Below are 19,686 nucleotides of genomic sequence, written 5' to 3'. Positions count from 1 at the left end.
AGAAAACTCACAAACATTCCCATGGAATTACTATAATGAAAGACAGAAGACAAAAACTCCTTTTAGATGTTCTTATATCTGGAACAATGAATGCTCAAATAATCTTGTTCTCTGCAGGCATTGTATGTTCACTGTGGCTTTTTGCAGGGAAAAAGCCTACAATGTGCTGTATATAGGTAGGATTCCACATGAGCCAAGAAACCGATAATGCATAATACAGTGTTCTGACTTGACAGAAGCCGTAGATTTTTTACCCCTGCAGATGATCAAGCTGAATTTGTGAAGACTGCACGGAGCCAATATCACAAGAACACCAGTGATGGATGGAATTATCTGAAGTGCTCTTATTTTAAGCACTCCTGTTAGAATAATGTCTGAATTGGCCTAATGAGATGAAGAAAGCATTAGAACTAAGCTTATCTTTTCCAAGATCTTCTCTTCCAAGAGATATTTGGGCTTGCCTGTAGGCCCATGTTAGCCAATAAATACCCTACTCCCTTCTAATCTCCCCACTAGAATGGTTTACATAAATTGGGTCAGTTTTTCTCCATTTTTGTGGTGCAGCTCTCATGGTGCAATAACCTGCAGCATGTTAGGGTTCTGACGTCTACCTTTAAGAAATAGGAATTCAAAGATAAATGTGAAAAAAAGGAGAGGGAGGGAGAGAGGGAGGGAGGGAGAGAGAGAGAGAGAGAGAGAGAGAGAGAGAGAGAGAGAGAGAGAGAGAGAGAGAGAACTACGAGGGCAATTTGGAAATAAACCTCTGTTTGAGCATGTGTGAGAAATAGGCTGGGATAGCAACGCCCGTCCTATGGTGCATGCGCAGTAGTTCAGTAGGCAGTGAGAAGTGGAAGGAGAAGGTTGTGTTGCAGTTGACTTGTCCACTAGATCAATTTAAAATGAAACAGTTTTTTAAATGAAATGCGTCGTACCTCTTCGATGATGACAATGTGCTTCACGATGCTTCATTCCCAGGTGGGATATTTTTTTGCAGAAGGAATTTCAAACCTTGTAAGACGTTATGACAAGTGCCTCAATTTGAATGGCGATTAGGTCAAAAAGTAATGTAATGTAGTTTTCTAATGTGTATTATACAAGTTTTGTATCCGTGAGTGTCTCTCATTGATAACCAAACGGAGGTTTATTTCCAAATTGCCCTTTTATCATCAGAAGAATGGAGCAAATTTTATGTTGAGTTATTAAATCAACACAAGAATTGATAAGAACCATCTTAGAAATATATATTTATTATTATAATAAATCCCAGGAAGGAAGGATGGAAGATTTTTTTTAACTCTCTTCCTCTGACCTCAGTTACCTCAGCAATGTGGATGGAATAACTTGTGCTAAGAAGGGATTGAAAAAAAATTTCATTGAGGTTTAATGGCTGGCCAATGAGCTAAGTCAATCCTTTTCAAATGAGCTGTACCTTTGCAATGCATTTTTATACTGATGTATATTTTCCATCCCTGTGGATTGGTTGCTGTATCAGCATATTTGTTGATAAGATGTTATAGATTAGAGAATCGAGGACATGTTATCATTGTGTTGCCTTGCTTTACTGTCTGACTGTAACCTTGAAGAACATTTCTTACTCTTCAACAGTACTGTTCAGGGCTTTGGTTCAAGGTTCTAGGTCTCCATTCCATCCCTATCTCCTTCTGTTCTTCCTTTTTCATTTCTCCAAGGCTCAGTATGCAGTCAGTGTTGCCCTGTTACTAGTACCATTGCTACTACATATGATCTATGTAAAAATCCTTCCTTCCTTCCTTCCTTCCTTCCTTCCTTCCTTCCTTCCTTCCTTCCTTCCTTCCTTCCTTCCTTCCTTCCTCCCTCCCTCCCTCCCTCCCTCCCTCCCTCCCTCATTTTAAAGAGATAATATTTATATAGCTACAATATTAGTCCAAAATTAATGGTTAACCCCACTCCATGTTTCAGAAGCCTTCAGAACTCGTCTACAAACAATTAATTTGTTTCAGTATCTACCAAAGCTAGAAACATTTTGACATGCATCATTTAGGTTGCTATTAGTGATTGCTATAGTTAATATAAGATCTCAAAGCTAGTTTTCTTGTTTGACAGAGTGAGATTCCCCCCCCCCCGAAAAATAAGGATCAATTGACAGCTTCACATAAAACAGGTTTTAAGGTTGCTAAACCTTATACTTAGTTTAACAAATGATAATGGTATAACCCAAGCAAATACGTCTCATTATGGTTTATATAAAGGCTAAGAATGCCTGGCTGGCTATAGTGCCCAAATATTTTTTTTAGCTTAAACTAATCTGGATTTCTGCAAACACAGCCACTCTAATGGCAGCTTCCCTGAGATGTTTAAATAAAACAACGCTTTGTTTAGCTCTTGAGCAGGTAAGGTGAGGGGAAATCATGCAGCAGAAAGCAGGGTTGGTGGAGAAGCTTCCCAAATAGGAGGTGTTGTCATTTCTTTGGTTGGCTTGCCTGTCTGTCCTGCTTCTGAGTTGTAGTAAAGCTGGCTCCTGCTCTTTTGCCCTTCTAATTGGGCTGCTGGCCATGTTGTCAAAGTCAAGAAATATCACCATTTGAATCGATCAATTAATTAATTAATTCCATGTAAGGAATATCAAATCCCAAATGGCCTGGAAGCATTGTATCTTCCAAATTGTTCTTGTCCTCATCTCCTCCCAACTTCACTAATTTGGAAAAAGCCAGGTGAAAACTAACACACAACCAAAACTAGGACATTGTATGTGACACGGAAATACAAAAATAATTGCATTATAAGAGCTGAAAGTTACTTTCTTTTTGTGCCTTCAAGTCAGTGCTGATTCCTGGCAACTGCCTAAACATGTCCCTGCATTTTTTATGGCAAGATATCAGAAGTGGTTTGCCTTTGTCTCCTTCCTAGCGCTGAGTGACAGTAACTGGCCCAAGGTCACCTAGTTGATTTGATACCTAAGACTCACGGTTTACTGGTTTTTATAGCCTGTTGCTTAATCACTACATCAAACTGACACCAAACTGAAAGCCAGTTTGCTGTTGCAGAAATGTTCCTTTATTAAAATATAATAGTATCCGATCCAATCAAATATTCTAGAAATCTTCCAAGACTGTTTGCGTGATAAAAACAGTTGAAATTGGCATCATAAACTGCAGGTGAAAGTTGAGAAATTTTGCCTTTCCTTTTCAGAATACAATTAAATTCCAGTCTAACTCAGAAACTGATCTTTCTGTGCTGTTTGTCCAAGCCTCTAATAACAACATGAATGTGCGATAAAAAGGCTGAATTTTCTTTCTCTCTTTCTCATTCTCTCCTTTCTTTCTCTCTCTCTCTCCTTTCTTTCTCTATCTTCTTTCTCTCTGTCTCTCTGTTTCTGTCTATCTCTCTCTCTCTCTTTCAGCCACCCATCTTATGTCGAACTCTGAGTAGCTCCCAATCAACAATTAAAACAGCTTCAATAAATACAAGTCTATTAAAAACTATAAATGTTAAAAACCTGGCAACAAAATGCTTTCTTTTTGGCATTTCAGAGGAGAAAGTACCCTGCTGGTTTTGAATTATAATTAATGTATTGTGTTAGGAGGCTGTCAAATATATTGTTAAGGACAGACTGTATTTGAAAATCAAGGTTCCATCCTCTTTTGGCAGAGGTAAAGAGATGCCTCTCTTGATTGACACTTAGGCATGAAATTTTTCAAGCAAAAAGATGGTAGTGAATGGCAACTTGGAGTATTTATTGTTTTCTTTCACCATTAATTTTTATAAAGTTAGCCACATTGCTTGAGGGTAAGGCCACAGAAGTAGTTTGCAAGTTTTTTTTCTTCTGCTGAGTGTGTGTGTGTGTGTGTGTGTGTGTGTGTGTGTGTGTGTGTATGTGTTGTTGACCCGGACTGTGGGGGTCAGGTAGAGATCGTGAGCAGCAAACTGCCCCTCCAAAGCCTGCATGCCTCTTCTCTCTACATGATCTTATCCATTCACATTGCCATGGTGATGTGGGAAACTACCCCAGGCTAGTACATGACCTCACCTGGTTCACATGATATCAGTTAGCTTACATCAACAGGATGCTGCAGAAAACTGCCTTCTGGCTGGTGCCTCCTGGCTGGTATATTCTTAAGTATTGGTAAGAGTTTCACCAATAAAAATGCTGTTGCTATGCTGTTGCCATGTTACCTTATGCTACTTGGAAAACTGTATAAAAATCAATAAACACTGAGAGGGAGAAGTTCTTCTTTGCACCCTGCAATGACTGGTCTCTGATTCCATCACCGGACTTAGGGGACAGTATGAATTGTGAATACGTACAGATAGCCCCACTATCTCTGGCCACTTGCAGAACCATGAATGAAAGGTCATAAAAGGACAGCAAAGGAAATACCCAATATCCTAACCCACCCAGGAATATATGGTGTCTTAGGGAAACACCTAAACCACCCAAAAGGGAACACATGACGTCTTGGGGGAACACCCAAAAGGGAACATTTTTAGCTACTTCTGCTTTCTTCCTTCTTATCTGCAGTGTGCCAGCCTTAAAGGGCGAAGTCTTTATCTTACGTGTGTCAGCTTTGCTGGGTGAATTGCCTTTGTAATCAAAGAAGGTATAAAAATAAGGCTTTTCTGATATTTGGGGCTTTTTCTCTTTTTAGAGAAGCCCGTCTTTGTTCAGCTGAATAAAAACGTAAAGCTTACAGAATAACTTCTGGTTTCCTGCATTTTTTTATCAAGCAAAACCTCAGAACCTGCACAGCAGTGTGTTCTTCAAGTCACTATTGATTTCTAACAACTGCTTGGACTAGTCCTTGCGGTTTTCTTGGCAAGATTTTGGAAGTAGTTTGCCACTACCTATTTCCCAGGGCTGAAAGAGAGTGACTGGCCAAAGATCACACATCTGACTTTCATGCCTAAAGTGGGACTAGACATCATCATCACTTGGTTTCTACCTTGATGTCTTGATCATTATACCAAAATGGCTCACCTGCTTTTTTTTAGCTTATCTATTATCTAATGCACATATCATCTAATTACTATGATGTAGACTTGACTTTGAATTGGAAAGCAAAAGACTAAGTACCATTTTTCCAATGTTCAGCTGAAGTGCTATTCATCCATCCTTGAATGGGCAGAAAACTGTGAATTTGCTGTCCCTCTAGCCCAGTGTTTCTCAACCTTGACAATTGTAAGGCATGTGGACTTCAATTCCCAGAATTCCACAGCCAGCAATGCTGGCTGTGGAATTCTGGGAGTTGAAGTCCACATGCCTTAAAATTGTCAAGGTTGAGAAATACTGCTCTAGCCGATGTCCTTCCTACCTTTTTGGCCTCTCTACCCACTCACTACAGGAACTTGACTTTTCTTCTGCATAATAGGTGATAAAGCCTAAGAGATTTTATATCTCTTGAAGCTGTATTTCAAAGGTGTTAGAGTAAGAGGGTGGGGAGATACATTTAGAGTTGTACAAACTCAAAAGATTGATTACATTTATATCACTCATGGGTTGGGAGTGAGATGAAGGCAATTCCATGGGGACCCTGATGAAAAAAAAGGTTGCCAGGGCATGTTTGTGCCATACCTATAGAAAAGCAAGGAAAGTCCTAATTCTTGAGACACTGGAATGATATATAATTTCAACAGCCATGCTCATCAAACCCTACATTTAGCATATTCACTCAGAGATCCTGTCCCTCTTGGACTGAAACTGAATATATTGCATCATATTTGTATTCTAAAAATGATCTTCCTCATCCTCCTCTTAGTCCAAGAAGGAGAATGAAAAATAGTAATCTTTTTTTTCTGACAATGACATAATTTCCTAAATCCAGATTGGCCATTCTGAAGTGAAAACATTCTCTTTTTTTTCATTGTATTAAATGTTTAAAGAAGCAAATTTCCAGGAATGGGGGGAAGAAATGTTCTTGCCATCCAGGAAACTCTGTCAGGTTTCCTGCTCAGTTGAGTAAGTTGTTTTTCTCCTTCTTCAGAAAAACTACAAACTTTGCTATTTTTAGAGCTTTGTCTGTAATAATTTGAGGAACCAGATGATCCTTATATGCACCAATGGCATATGCATCCTGAAAGAACTCAAAAAAGTCAAGATGATGCCTACAGTTGTGATCGAATCCACCCATTTTCATGCTTGGGCATAGCCACCAACTTGACTTTTTTTGATATCCCTATATGAATGTTCTTGACCAACAGTTCAACATTGCAAAGCTCTTCATATACAATATGTACAACTTGTATATATATATATATATAATAGATGAACATAGTTCATAAAAATAGCATGCAGAACTTGTGTAGGCCAATAAATGCTTTTCCATGTTGCATTGGGAAAAAGGAAAAGACTGTTTTTTGAGCAATTTTTTTTCAAAGATTGTAGCCTAAAATATCTTGAAATTATCTTTCGTATAGGGAGATTATATTCTTTTTACAAAACTATTATATACCTTTTATAAATGAGTGATTATCTAGTGAGACCTGTAAGGTAAATTGAAATATTTTGAAGATGTACCAGTAGAGATCCTATTTTACAAACCATTTAGGAGTGTCTAAAGAAATAGAGGAGTTAATAATGCAATATCCATTAGATTAGTTTGCTGATCTATTATATCACTAAACCAAATAAAAATGTATTTATAAAAATAAATGGAATGAACTGTGCAATAATCAGGTTATCTTTGGATGAAGCTTTTGCACCAGTTCAAAACAGGCTCCAGACCTGGCTGATTAGATGCTATTCGCTTGTGTTGAGAGCCAATTACATTTTTCTCCTCCCTTTACTCTTTTATTCGATACAAGTACAAATCTGGAATTGTCAAATGTAGACAGCTCATTCTCCAGTTGGCAGGAAATGTCCTACCTTCTTGCCTCTTGGTTCAAACAAATCCCTCAGTTTAAAGTAGTGATTTGGGGAAAAAAATAAAGCAAAGCAAAAATAATCAGGCAAATATTTTGGACACTAGCTAATCCCATGCCAGGGAGAGGGCAAAACAGACAATAGACCTATTTTCATTTGCATCGAACCATGGTACAAACTGTCACATACCTGTGAGATGGTTGGCATATAAATTTAATAAATAAAATAACTGTTCCTATGATATTCATCTCACCCTCACCCAATACTATAGATGACTGTAAGTTACCCTTAGCTGTTCCAGTATTAAAGCAACTTTCTTCCTTAAGCAGTCAATAGACAGGTACAGTTTTACCAATGCACAATCTGATCTGCTTAGCAAGCATTAGTGTCCTATCAGGAGACATCCAAGGAGTGGGATCTGTCTGGCATGTCACCTCCTCTCTTCTGAGCCAAACTCTTATGGATCAGCGCAAGTAAACCAGCTAACCAGTGGTGATATTGATAGTAAGGTTTTAGTGAAGCAGGTATGGGTGCAGGTGTTATTCTCTGCCCTGTCCTGATCTGTCAGCACTTGTTTGGGATGCTTTTGCATGTAGGTTTTTGCACATAGATGAGGTGTGCTAAATCTGTAATCAGAAAAGCTCAAGCTGTCCTAAAAGATGGTGTGAAGCAGCAGAAAGCAAACCAGTTTGAACAATATCCTTAGCCTGTCATTTGTTTGGGTTATCAGCTATTTGTGCTGATCCAGGCAGTTAAAAAGCTTCCCCTTCCTCTCGGATTGCTACCTCTCCAGTTTGGGCAGCTGATCCCTGGACTAGGAGATTTGGCCAGGGACATAAGAGTCAAGTTCTGACAGATAGTTAGGCCCACAGGTCTAGACATTTGTCATGATCATTACCAATGACTAGTGATGACTAGTGACACGGGGAATGGGCAGCCTTCTTTACCTTGGAAATGAGCACTTTCCTTCACCAACTGCAAGCCAGATAGAGGCAATTGGGATTTATGCTGGTTTTCTATTGGTTTACAAATGGAGAAGAACATTTTAACAGAGCCATGGAAAAGAACTCAATTTTACCCTTGCAAGCGTCCTCTGGGCCATTGTACTTGAGAAAGTTGCAAGAATCTGCAAATAAATATTGCAGTCTGGATTAATTCTGCAGCTGCATTTAAAAATGCAACTTGAAAGAGGTTCTGTATTACTTAGGAATTCTTTCTCTTTCCATTTGCTAGAGCAGCGTGCAACCAACCTTAATGAATTTGGAAATTTGGTTGCAAAGCTGCCAATATCATATATGTCAGACCCAGCGTGAGACCTACCTGCGTGTGGAAGATGCACGGTACCCGAATCTCCGTACAGCGCTCTAAGCAGCCCTGTGGGAGCCGAGCACCGGCGACGTGAATGAACTGCTGCCGGCGCTTACACAGTGACGAACGGCCCATATGACTAATTACCATGCCGACGGAGAGGACGGGATAGACCGGCATTATGCAAGATGGACATATAAATATAGGACGCTGGGTCTGACAAGTGGTGGTTGCTGGGAAGGGGGCGGGGTGGAGACGCGGTACAGGTGGGGGCTGTAATCTACGGGGATAATCAGGGTGATTGGGGCGTACACAGTGGGTGTGGTGATCGGGTTATTTAGGACGCAGGGCAGGGGTGTGTCCCAGAGCTGGTTTTGTTTTCAACGGAGAAATAAACCTTTGCTGACTACCGCAACGTACCTGGTGGATCGTTTGTTTCGCGCGCCGGCAGGACGTTCTTATAGTAAACCAGCTCTCACACTTCTCGCCCTTCGCGCGGACGGCTGGTGCTGCGGAGCTATGGCCGAGGGTACACAGGAGGTGGACCCGATTATTGGCGAGGAGCCTACAGAGGCCGACGAGCAGTTGGAGAGCCCGGACGCTGGAGTTGAGGGGGAGGAGCAGCCGGCGGTGCGCCCGAAAGAGAGGGGACGTGGCCCTGCGGCTGTGGATCCAGGAACCAGACGGCGCAAGCCTACGCTAGCAGAAGGCGAATGGTGGCTCGGTTCAGCCACAGGTCTCCCAGAGGATGGTAGGGGGCGGCGGCTGGCACCCAGTTTCGCCGGCTGGAGGGAACGCCGAATGACCGGGGATGACGAAGAGGACTGGAGCTGCTCCACAGCTCCAGGGCAATATACGTTAGAGGTCCTTAGGGAACAGTTCGGGGAGCGTATCTACCCAACTACCATACGCAGCCCTGTTAAGGATAGCACCCCGTATGTGCCCCGCTTTCAAATGGCAAGCCCGGAGTTTAAATTACCGCCAGGGGGTCGTTTCACACTACGGGACCCGATGGCAAGGCAAACCGGAACCGAGCGGCCACGGTATGGACTGGACATACGGGGGGTGCGGCCTTCACCAGAGGGTCCGGACGGGGATGGGGCGGACTCCCTGGGAGCGGGATCCCGTCCTATGGCGCATCCAGGGATGGGCCCATATGGCGGTCAGGTGCCGGTTCCATGGCCTCAGCAGGTGATGTGGAATCCTCCACCCATTTCCCTCACGTTCGATGGGGATCCGGACCGTCTGGCGGTATTCCTTAGCCATGTACTGAACCATCTGGACCGTTATACAACCCTGTATTCGTCCAACTGGGCAATGGTGGTAGCTGTCACGGCGAGTTTGCAAGGAGAGGCCGCTGCTTGGGCCGCAGACCTATATAGCGACCAAGCCAGGGAGCTGGCCGATGTAGGCCTTTTCCTCGATGCACTGAAAACGAGGTTTGAGGACCCAACACGCCAACTACGGGCTGAGGCCCAGTTAGTGGGATTGCAGCAAAAGGGTAGACCAGTACAGGAATACATTCGCGAGTTCCAAAAGGTGGCAGGGAAACTCAGGTCATGGCCAGACAGCTTGCTAATCCACCACTTCCGCACTGGCCTGGATACCACCATCCGTCAAGCATGTATAGTCAGGGAGGTGGTGGGGCGTCTAGCCGACTGGTATAGGGCAGCGGTAGAGTTGGATGTCGGGTTGAGGGATCATCCCGGAAGGCGGGAGGATAGGCCCCGCCGAAGTCAGGATCAGCCCGTGAGTGGTACCACGCAGACCCTACCGGGAACGGTACGTTCGAGGCCTACCTTCAGATGCTTCCGCTGTAACCGGCCGGGTCATCGAGCCGCGGAGTGTGGAATACCCAAGCTAACAGGTACACCTACGGCGATTGGGACACCGGGGATCACGCCGAAGAGACCAGCAGAGAAATCACGGGTTGCCTACCAACTGGGACAGTCGCAGGTCCAGCAGAAACCCGATGAGGCGTCCCCTATATTGCAGGAGTACGAGGAGGAAGAGCCGGTGGAGGATCCAATGGTGAGTGAACCCATAGTCCCCTTCACCATCCCGATTACATTAACAAGCCCGGTTACGGGTGAGTCGATGCCCCTTTCGGCATTACTGGACACAGGGTGCACAAGGTGCCTAATCAGTAAGGGAGTGGTGCAACAGATGCGTATCAGAGTGGCCCGGCTAAAATCCCCGATTCGTTTTGAACAAGTGGATGGCTCTCTGTTGGGGGGGGGTTCCGACTACATTGGTGACGGAACCTGTTAGAATGGATATAGGGGGTCATTGGGAACTTATACGCTTCATAGTTGTTCCCACTATGTCCGAGTCTGTCATTCTGGGGTTAGCGTGGATGGATAAGTGGACACCAACGATCTGGTGGGCGGAGGGATCCAGACACCTAAGGCTAGCAGTGGGTCCTCAACCGCGGCCGCCGGATGACCAGACTAGGGGTAAGGAGTTAAACTCCTCAAAACCGGTACAGGAGAAGGGCGAGGTTCGATATCCACGGGTATATGAAGACCTCGCGGCTGTGTTCAGCGAACGAGAGTGTGACTGTTTGCCGCCTCACCGACGGACAGATTGTGCAATCGAACTCGCTCCTGGGGCCAAGCTGCCTAAACCCAGAATGTACCCTATGACGTTTGCAGAATTGCAAGAATTGAGAAAGTACATTGATAAGAACTTGGCTAGGGGCTTTATAGAGCCAGCACGTTCGAGGATAGCAGCCCCAGTCATATTCCAGGGGAAAAAGGACGGGGGATTGCGATTGTGTGTAGACTTCCGTGGCCTGAACGCTGTGTGCATAGACCAGGTTTATCCCCTGCCACTTATGAAAGACCTACTTACCCATTTGGCAGCTGGGAAAATCTTTACAAAACTAGACCTCCGTGAGGCATACTATAGGGTACGCATCAAGGAAGAGGACGAGTGGAAAACAGCGTTCAACTGTCCCCTGGGTAGCTACCAATTCAAGGTGATGCCTTTCGGATTACAAGGAGCGCCGGCTGTATTTATGCAACTGATCAACGAAGTGTTGCATGACCATCTATATAGAGGTGTCCTTGTATATCTGGATGACATACTGATCTACTCACAGACGTTGGAAGAGCATGTGCAATTAATACGGACAGTACTGCGAAAATTACTGGATGCCAATTTATACTGTAAATTGTCGAAGTGCGAGTTTCACAAGACTCGGATTGATTATTTAGGGTTCAGAGTCTCCGCTACAGGGATAGAAATGGATCCTAGTAAAGTTCGCAGTGTTTTAGAATGGCAGGCCCCAAGGACCCGGCGTCAACTGCAGAGATTCTTGGGGTTTGCCAATTTCTACCGACAGTTCATCCCCTCGTTCGCCGACGTGGCCCTACCATTAACCCAACTGTTACGCACCAAACCCACGACTGGCAAACCTCACCCTAAACAAGCATTAGATTGGACTGTGGACTGTCAACAGGCCTTTGAGTCGCTAAAACGACTATTTGCAAAGGAACCAGTGTTATTACACCCCGACCCGAGTAGACCATATGTGATGCAAGCCGATGCCAGTGATGTGGCCGTCGGAGCACTTTTGATGCAACGTAACGGACAGGGCGACTTGCAACCGTGCGCATACACCTCCAAAAAATTTACCGACCCAGAGCGACGGTGGGCGGTGTGGGAGAAGGAGGCATTCGCAATAAAATGGGCATTATCCACCTGGCGCCACTTATTGGAAGGTGCACAGCACCCCTTCGAGGTGTGGACGGACCACCGGAACCTAATGGTCCTCCAGACACCGAGGAAATTGGCGCCAAAACACGTTCGATGGGCACAGTATTTTCAGCGTTTCAGATTTAGCCTGAAGGTAGTACCCGGAGGGAAGAACTTCTTAGCAGATGCGCTCTCACGACTACCACAATATGATAGTAAAAAGGAACAGGTGATTCAAACTATTATGCCAATATGTAGTATGGTTCCCGCGCAGACGGAGGGATGTGCAAAAGTGGTAACGTTGGAGGAGGAATTGCAGTCAGTATTGTTGACCGATCCCTGGTTGCAGGCGAATCCCGGATTGTTAACCCATCGTGATGGATTGGCCTGGTATCGGAATAGGTTATACATCCCCTCGGAATTGCGTCATCGGGTATTTCACCAATGTCACGACTCCAAGGTGGCAGGTCATTTTGGATTTGTAAAGACGCTCCACCTGGCGAGACGCCGGTTCTGGTGGCCTAGCCTACGGAAGGATATTGAGCGGTATGTCAAGGAATGCCATATTTGTGCACAAGCTAAAGTGGTACCGAAGAGACCGATGGGACTGTTACAATCGGTGTCTAACCCAGTTCGGCCCTGGCAGGACATCGGGATGGATTTCCTCGTTGAGTTACCAAACGTCAGGGGTTACACGGTCATATGGACGGTTGTTGATTTGTTCTCGAAACAAGCACACTTTGTCCCCTGCAAGGGGTTGCCGTCTGCGAGGAAGTTAGCAAAACTGTTCGTGCAACATATTTATCGATTACATGGGGCGCCCCGTCGAATTATTTCCGACCGGGGCGTCCAGTTCACAGCCCAGTTCTGGCGTCAATTCCTTGCGAGCATTGGAACCACACAAGGACTGAGTTCCGCATACCATCCTTGTACCAATGGGGCGGCGGAACGGGCTAACGCAGCGATTTCACGATATCTGCGATCGTATGTATCTTACCAGCAGTCGGATTGGATAGATTTCGTGCCGTTCGCAGAGTTAGCGTATAACAACGCAGTACATAAAAGCACCGGGTTGACCCCATTTCAAGTAGTTTACGGCTACGACCCAGTTACGCTGCCTGGGGGCGAGGCGCCGGGAGACGTGAACCTACAGCCTGGAGACTGGATGGCCCGTGCAGGCCAGGTGTGGGGTACAGTAAAAAAGGCCTTACAGCAAGCGGAAAGGATAGCGAAAGAGCAGGCTGACAAGGGTCGTAGACTACCAATGCAACTAAGAGTGGGTGATCGGGTGTACCTATCAACCAAATATATTAAGTTACAGGTACCATGCAAGAAGCTAGCGCCAAAATATATTGGGCCCTTCCGCATAGTACGCATCATCAACCCTGTTACGGTGCAGCTTCAGTTGCCGGAATTGCTTGGTAAGATACACCCAGTGTTCCATGTGAGTTTGTTGAAGCCGGTAGAGGGGGACACCCACAACAAACCTCCCCCAGGACCCATTGCCCCGGGAAGGTATGAGGTACAAGACATACTAGATTCTCGGTGGCGGAGGGGCACCCTGTATTACCTGGTGTTATGGAAGGGATACCCCTTATCTGAGGCATCCTGGGTACGGGAGGAGGATGTTTTCGCCCCTGCCCTCACCCGTCGATATCACAGGATGTGGCCACACAAGCTAAGGGGCTAGGGGATGGGTGATACGCCCACGATGGCTAGATAATGGATGTAATTGTTCATGTTCCATTTCAGGGGGCTCTATGGTAAGGGGGAGCCGAATGTCAGACCCAGCGTGAGACCTACCTGCGTGTGGAAGATGCACGGTATCCGAATCTCCGTACAGCGCTCTAAGCAGCCCTGTGGGAGCCGAGCACCGGCGACGTGAATGAACTGCTGCCGGCGCTTACACAGTGACGAACGGCCCATATGACTAATTACCATGCCGACGGAGAGGACGGGATAGACCGGCATTATGCAAGATGGACATATAAATATAGGACGCTGGGTCTGACAAGTGGTGGTTGCTGGGAAGGGGGCGGGGTGGAGACGCGGTACAGGTGGGGGCTGTAATCTACGGGGATAATCAGGGTGATTGGGGCGTACACAGTGGGTGTGGTGATCGGGTTATTTAGGACGCAGGGCAGGGGTGTGTCCCAGAGCTGGTTTTGTTTTCAACGGAGAAATAAACCTTTGTTGACTACCGCAACGTACCTGGTGGATCGTTTGTTTCGCGCGCCGGCAGGACGTTCTTATAATATCATGACCCCCTTCAGATGCTTTTAAGTGCAATGAAGTGATGGCACTAAGTAGTTTGAGTGTTTCCCTTTTAAAAATAAACCATATTCTCTTGCACATTTTCCTTGTACAGCAGCATGTTTGTGGGTGGAAAAGAGCTGAGTTGAAAATGTATTTATTTATTTTCATGGGAGTTTGAGATTAAGATTGTTTTTGTTTCTCCAGAAACTGCAGGAAGATGAGAGGTTGGGATAATTCTGGAATGGCATAGTGAATTGATCAATTGGAGGTATGGGGCACCAATTGGCAGATGGCATATTCGTCTTTCCTGAACATCTGCAATGAAAATCACTTGAGGTAATTTTCAAACTGTTTTAGGCTGATTTTAGTGAAAGAAACAGTAATGTGGAAGAACCCAGAGTAAAACTTCTTGTGACCCATTCATAATGTTCTGCACTGGATGGAATGCAATTAGATTACATGTATAAATTAACAGACCTATTAACTGGTGAAGTGATTGAAAGTAAGCCAAATGAATGGAGTGGATTATTTATATTTAATCCTACTTAAACTCATTAATGAAATGTACTAGAGATGATGAGTTATTGTTTGTTAAATGAATACATTCATTACATTCATTTAAGCGGCTTGCTGCTGATGGATAATTAAGTGAAAGTATTATGATGAATGGAAAGCATTGAGACTAATTTGAATGGGCATTGAAGAAAAAAAATAGGAAATCTATTAAGACCATTAGGAAATTTAACAATTAATACTTTGGTGGGAAATCAAGCTACAAAAAATAAAACAAGCAATGCTATCGGTAAAAATGCATTTCTTGTGAATATCAAAAAAGAAAGGAAATGAAAGAGGTGGAAATCTTCTACATATAGTTCCAGAAACTTCTGATTGGAATTTAAATCACATAATGATAGGATTCAAGAGAAAATTTCAGAAGAAAATTCAGCAGAAAAATTAATGTAGTAAGGAGTTCTCCACTCTTCAGGAAACCCCACTTTTGGGGATGAATTCATGAAAAACAAGAATGATCAGTTACAGAATCAGTTAGAATCATGGGAGAGATGTTAGATGATTGATTTACAAAAACAAAAAACCTACAATCATATTTTGGAATGTTCCTGTTAGAAATGGAGTAATAGAAATGAAGATGAAGATGTCTAGGACATTTGAACTAGACTGTTGTCTCTAGAAGGTTATATAAATACAAGAAATGGAAGACACAAGAAATAGTAGTATTTCTTTATGCCTATTGCCTAAGAACTCATTTGCAATCATCTTGTGAAATGGCCACACGTTATAAACTTTTATTAATCTCCCAAAACATTTCACAAAATTTGGGATGATTTCTTTTAATCACACAAGAGTTGGAGGCTATTAGGTGCCCAATGGTGTCTGAAAAGTTTGTTGATTATTGATTTTATTTTATTTTTTTCCCTATTACTTACAACCAAAGGGAAGCTTGATCAAGAACAGAACCATCTTGAAAGAGAATGAAGAGATGAAAGGGCTTTCCATCATGATATCTCCTGCCAGCCATAGCCAAGGTGGTACTGCCCAAATGTACCTTCATCCTATGAGTAGAGTTTCTATTGGATTAGTGTGACAAGAATAACTGAAGAACATCAGATAATGTTGGAGGAGCTGAATATCAGATATTAGCAAAGCGAAGAAGTCTCAACATTTTGGCAAATCTACTTAGCTTCTTTTAAAAATGTAAATTGGGTACTATTTAAACTACTCATATTCATTAACAAAGAAAGGCATGATTTCCATTTGAATAATATATCTTGATTGTCATATAAATGGAAATTCTGCAGTATTTTATTTCTTAGATTACTCATATAAGCATTTTTCTCCATCTGTTGGCCTTTACATCAAAAGTCCCATCAGCTCAGGGACTAGGGGAACTGAATGCCAAAATGTCTAAAAGGCATAGCACAAAAAAGATTAGCCTCATATATTCTTTAACGATTTGTTTGTAGCATACGTTGGAGAAGACAGAATGGTGTTAGCCCCATTCTCTTCTATTGTGATTTGTTCCAAACACTGATAAGTGCTATCAGAGTTGGAGCATTAGGATTTGCGGAAACCATTAGGACAGTGGTTCTCAACCTGTGGGTCGGGACCCCATTTGGAATCGAACGACCATTTCACGGGGGTCACCAAACAACGCAGTCTGCCATTTTTTCCCCCTTTTCCTTAGCTGTGCTACTCCCTTTTATTCTATTGGCTTTTGAAAGCCAATAGAATAGATTCTCTTGAATAAAGTCTAATTCTATTGGCTTTCAAAAGCCAATAGGAATTGTCCAGGCTGTCTCTGCCCTGCTGAGCCCGCCAAAAGTCCCATTCTGCAAATGCTGCTGTACCAGTTGAGTAGTCCTCGACTTACGACCGGTTGATTAGTCCTTGACTTATGACCGGTTGGGGGTCACAGCATTAAAAAGGTTGAGAACCACTGCATTAGGATAAAAGAAGTTGGACTATCTAAGCCTTTCAGACCAAAAAAGGCAGAGGTGGGTTTGGTTATATGATGCTTTGGACAGATGGCGGGCCAAAGGATTCAGTGCCCAATCATAATTCCGCTTCAACTTCAGTACCCATCTTTTGTCACTTGTGAGCTCTCTTTTTAACAGTGAGAATTGCTTGCCTTTAGAAGTTGTGGGTGCTCTGTCACTGGAGACTTTTAAGAAGAGTCTGGACAGCCATTTGTCTGGAATGATATAGGGTCTCCTGCTTGCACAGGCAGTTGGATGAGAAGGTCCCTTCCAACTCTGCTATTCTGTTATCTAACTTTCCTGCAATCTCTTGAATCCAGCTACTGTAATCTATTTTATGAATGGTAGAGAAACAATGGCTCTAAGGTACTTTTTGTTTTCCTGTGAATCAAAGGAAGTAACAGATTTTTCTTTTTCTCAGTTAGAGCTGACTTCCCACTTCATGTTTTTTAACTTCCTGCTCAAGTCTCTACAGATTGCTATCATTGGAGAATCATTGTGGCTTCCCATGGTCTCAACCTCAGCTTTGCTTTTGGCTCCCTATCAAAAGATACTTTTTTCCTCCTTGGAGCCCTTTCTGAGGGCCATGTGTGTTTTCCTTAAGCATTCTGTCTGAGAACTGTGCTATGCTATTTGGCCTTGTACATATGCATGGCTCTTAAAACAGTGGCTGGATACACCATATTCATGAATCTTCTTCTCGTAGTGGTAGCTAAAGACTATTATGGGTGTATATTGGTTTGGCCACTGGGAAAAAGAAATGATTTGGGGCACTATAGCATATAGTGGCATATTTATTTCCCAAATGATTTAAGAGGCTTGTTTCAATCATTCTTTTTAAAAATATTTTTGCTTTTTGTCGAAAGATGAAAATTGATGTTTTCAATAAAAGGCAGTAGGTGTTATTATCTATATTGTCTTTGGATTTCTCAATCAGTTTTGTAAGAATGACAAAATAAATTCTTCTTCCTGAGGCCTGTTTATTTCTAGACCAGAAGCAATGATTTGTGGTTTTAACCACTGAACCGAGTAATTGGGAAAAAAGTGAAATATTTTTTTCTGAAATAATTTTCTTTTAGGAACTTTTGGCTCGAAGTTTTTAATTCCTTTTGTTTTCTGCTGGACTCAGCAATCTCTACATTTTCTGAAAATGACCAGAAGCTTAGAGAAACCTGGGGTAGGATTGGCACAGTGAAGCTGCTGGAGTTGTACTGAATCATGCAGAGAAAAACATGGATTGAGTGCTAAGAGAAGCAAGAATTTTCTATTAAATTCAGGCCTATGAATGTATAAAAATCTCTGACTGAATCTCCCAAAGTAGAGGTACAGATATCTGCTGATTCAGATAGACCAAAATCAAAATCAAAATCACAAATTTTCTGGAGGAATATTTAATCTAAACAGCGGGGACAGTGAATTATTTGATACAGAACATCCCTGTCCCTGGTAATCTAAAAACTATAGGGCTATCAGTGCATGTAACATAGATGTGTGTGTGTGGACAAGAATACCAACCTTGCTGTTAAGCAAAATCAAGCTTTCAATAACGAGTGCCACATAAAGTGCACTAACCAAATAGGTGATAAGACAATAGGGGAACCCAGGCACCACACAGGTTGTGTAGAAAGTAAACACAGGGCCGGTCATAAAGGACTCAAATGTCTATACATCAATGCACAGAGTATGAACAGCAAACAGGGTGAACTAGAAATTCAGGTTAATGAGGGCAGATATGATATTGTTGCCATCACAGAAACATGGTGGGATAAAACCCACAAATGGAACACACAGCTAGAGGGATTTAAATTATTTAAAAGAAACAGACCAAATAAAAGAGGAGGTGGAGTTGCTCTCTATATAAGAAATAACTACATCTCTACAGAAATAGAGCACAACAATGATGAAAACTGTCTTGAATGCATTTGGGTCAATATAAAAGGGAGACAAAATGACATTGCCATTTTGGTGTATACTATAGGCCACCCAACCAAATAGAGGAAATAGATGAACTTTTTGCTAGTCAGCTAACTAAGGTATGTAGGAAGCAAATCACAATAGTAATGGGGGACTTTAACTACCCTGACATCAACTGGGAGACAAACTCTACACCAAGTGGAAGATCAAACAGATTCCTGACAAACCTAGCAGACAACTTTGTCTCCCAAAAAGTAGAGAAGGGAACTAGGGGATTAGCCATTTTGGATCTAATTCTCACTAACAGAGATGAAATGATAGAAGGTGTTGAAGCCACAGGAACCTTGGGAGGTAGTGATCATGCAATATTAGAATTCAACATTATGGAAGCAAAAGCAATAGAACATAGTCAAACAAGAGTCTTGGACTTCAAGAGAGCTAATTTCAAAAAACTTAGAGAGGGCTTGGGAAGGATTCCATGGATGAGAATCCTCCAGGGGAAAACAACTCAAGAAGCTTGGGAAATTCTGAAAAGTGAGATAATAGAAGCCCAGTCTAGCACAATACCAATAAAGAGGAAAAATAACAGCTCTCAAAAGAAATCAGCATGGCTGCATAAAGAACTCTCTGATAAATTGAAAGATAAAAAGGACAAGAATAGAAAGTGGGAAAAGGGGCACATAACTAAATCAGAATATCAACAAATAGCCCGAGCTTGCAAAGATGAAGTGAGGAAAGCTAAGGCTCATAATGAACTAAGGCTTGCGACCAAAGTCAAAAATAACAAAAAAAGCTTCTTTCAACATGTAAAAAACAAGAAAAAAGTGAAGGAAATGATTGGTCCATTAGTGGGTGAAAGTGGCAAGAAGGTGACAAGCAATAGGGAGAAAGCAGAACTATTTAACTCATTTTTTGCATCTGTCTTTATACAAAGGGAAAAAACAGACCAACCTATCAAAAATAGTGCCATAAAAAACAGTATAGAAACACAAGTTAAGATAGGCAAGAAAATGATAAGTGAGTACCTGTTCAGCCTAGACCAGTTCAAATCACCAGGACTAGATGGATTACACCCCAAGGTTCTCAAGGAACTGGCAGATGTGATCTCAGAAACACTGAACTATATTTTTCAAAGATCTTGGAGCACTGGGGAACTACCAGAGGATTGGAAAAGAGCTG

General features: G+C 42.9%; 1 protein-coding gene across 3 annotated transcripts in view; it reads right to left on the bottom strand.

The window, feature by feature from the left end:
* HRH2 (histamine receptor H2) overlaps window positions 1-19,686 on the bottom strand; it is a 64,493-nt gene that overhangs the window by 29,451 nt on the left and 15,356 nt on the right. The gene's annotated exons all lie outside the window — the stretch shown is intronic.

Source organism: Crotalus tigris, unplaced genomic scaffold (assembly GCF_016545835.1).
Source record: "Crotalus tigris isolate CLP2741 ecotype Arizona unplaced genomic scaffold, ASM1654583v1 scf7180000024427.8105951120:4207309, whole genome shotgun sequence".
Lineage (NCBI taxonomy): Eukaryota > Metazoa > Chordata > Lepidosauria > Squamata > Viperidae > Crotalus > Crotalus tigris.
This window is presented reverse-complemented; position numbering and strand designations above follow the sequence as displayed.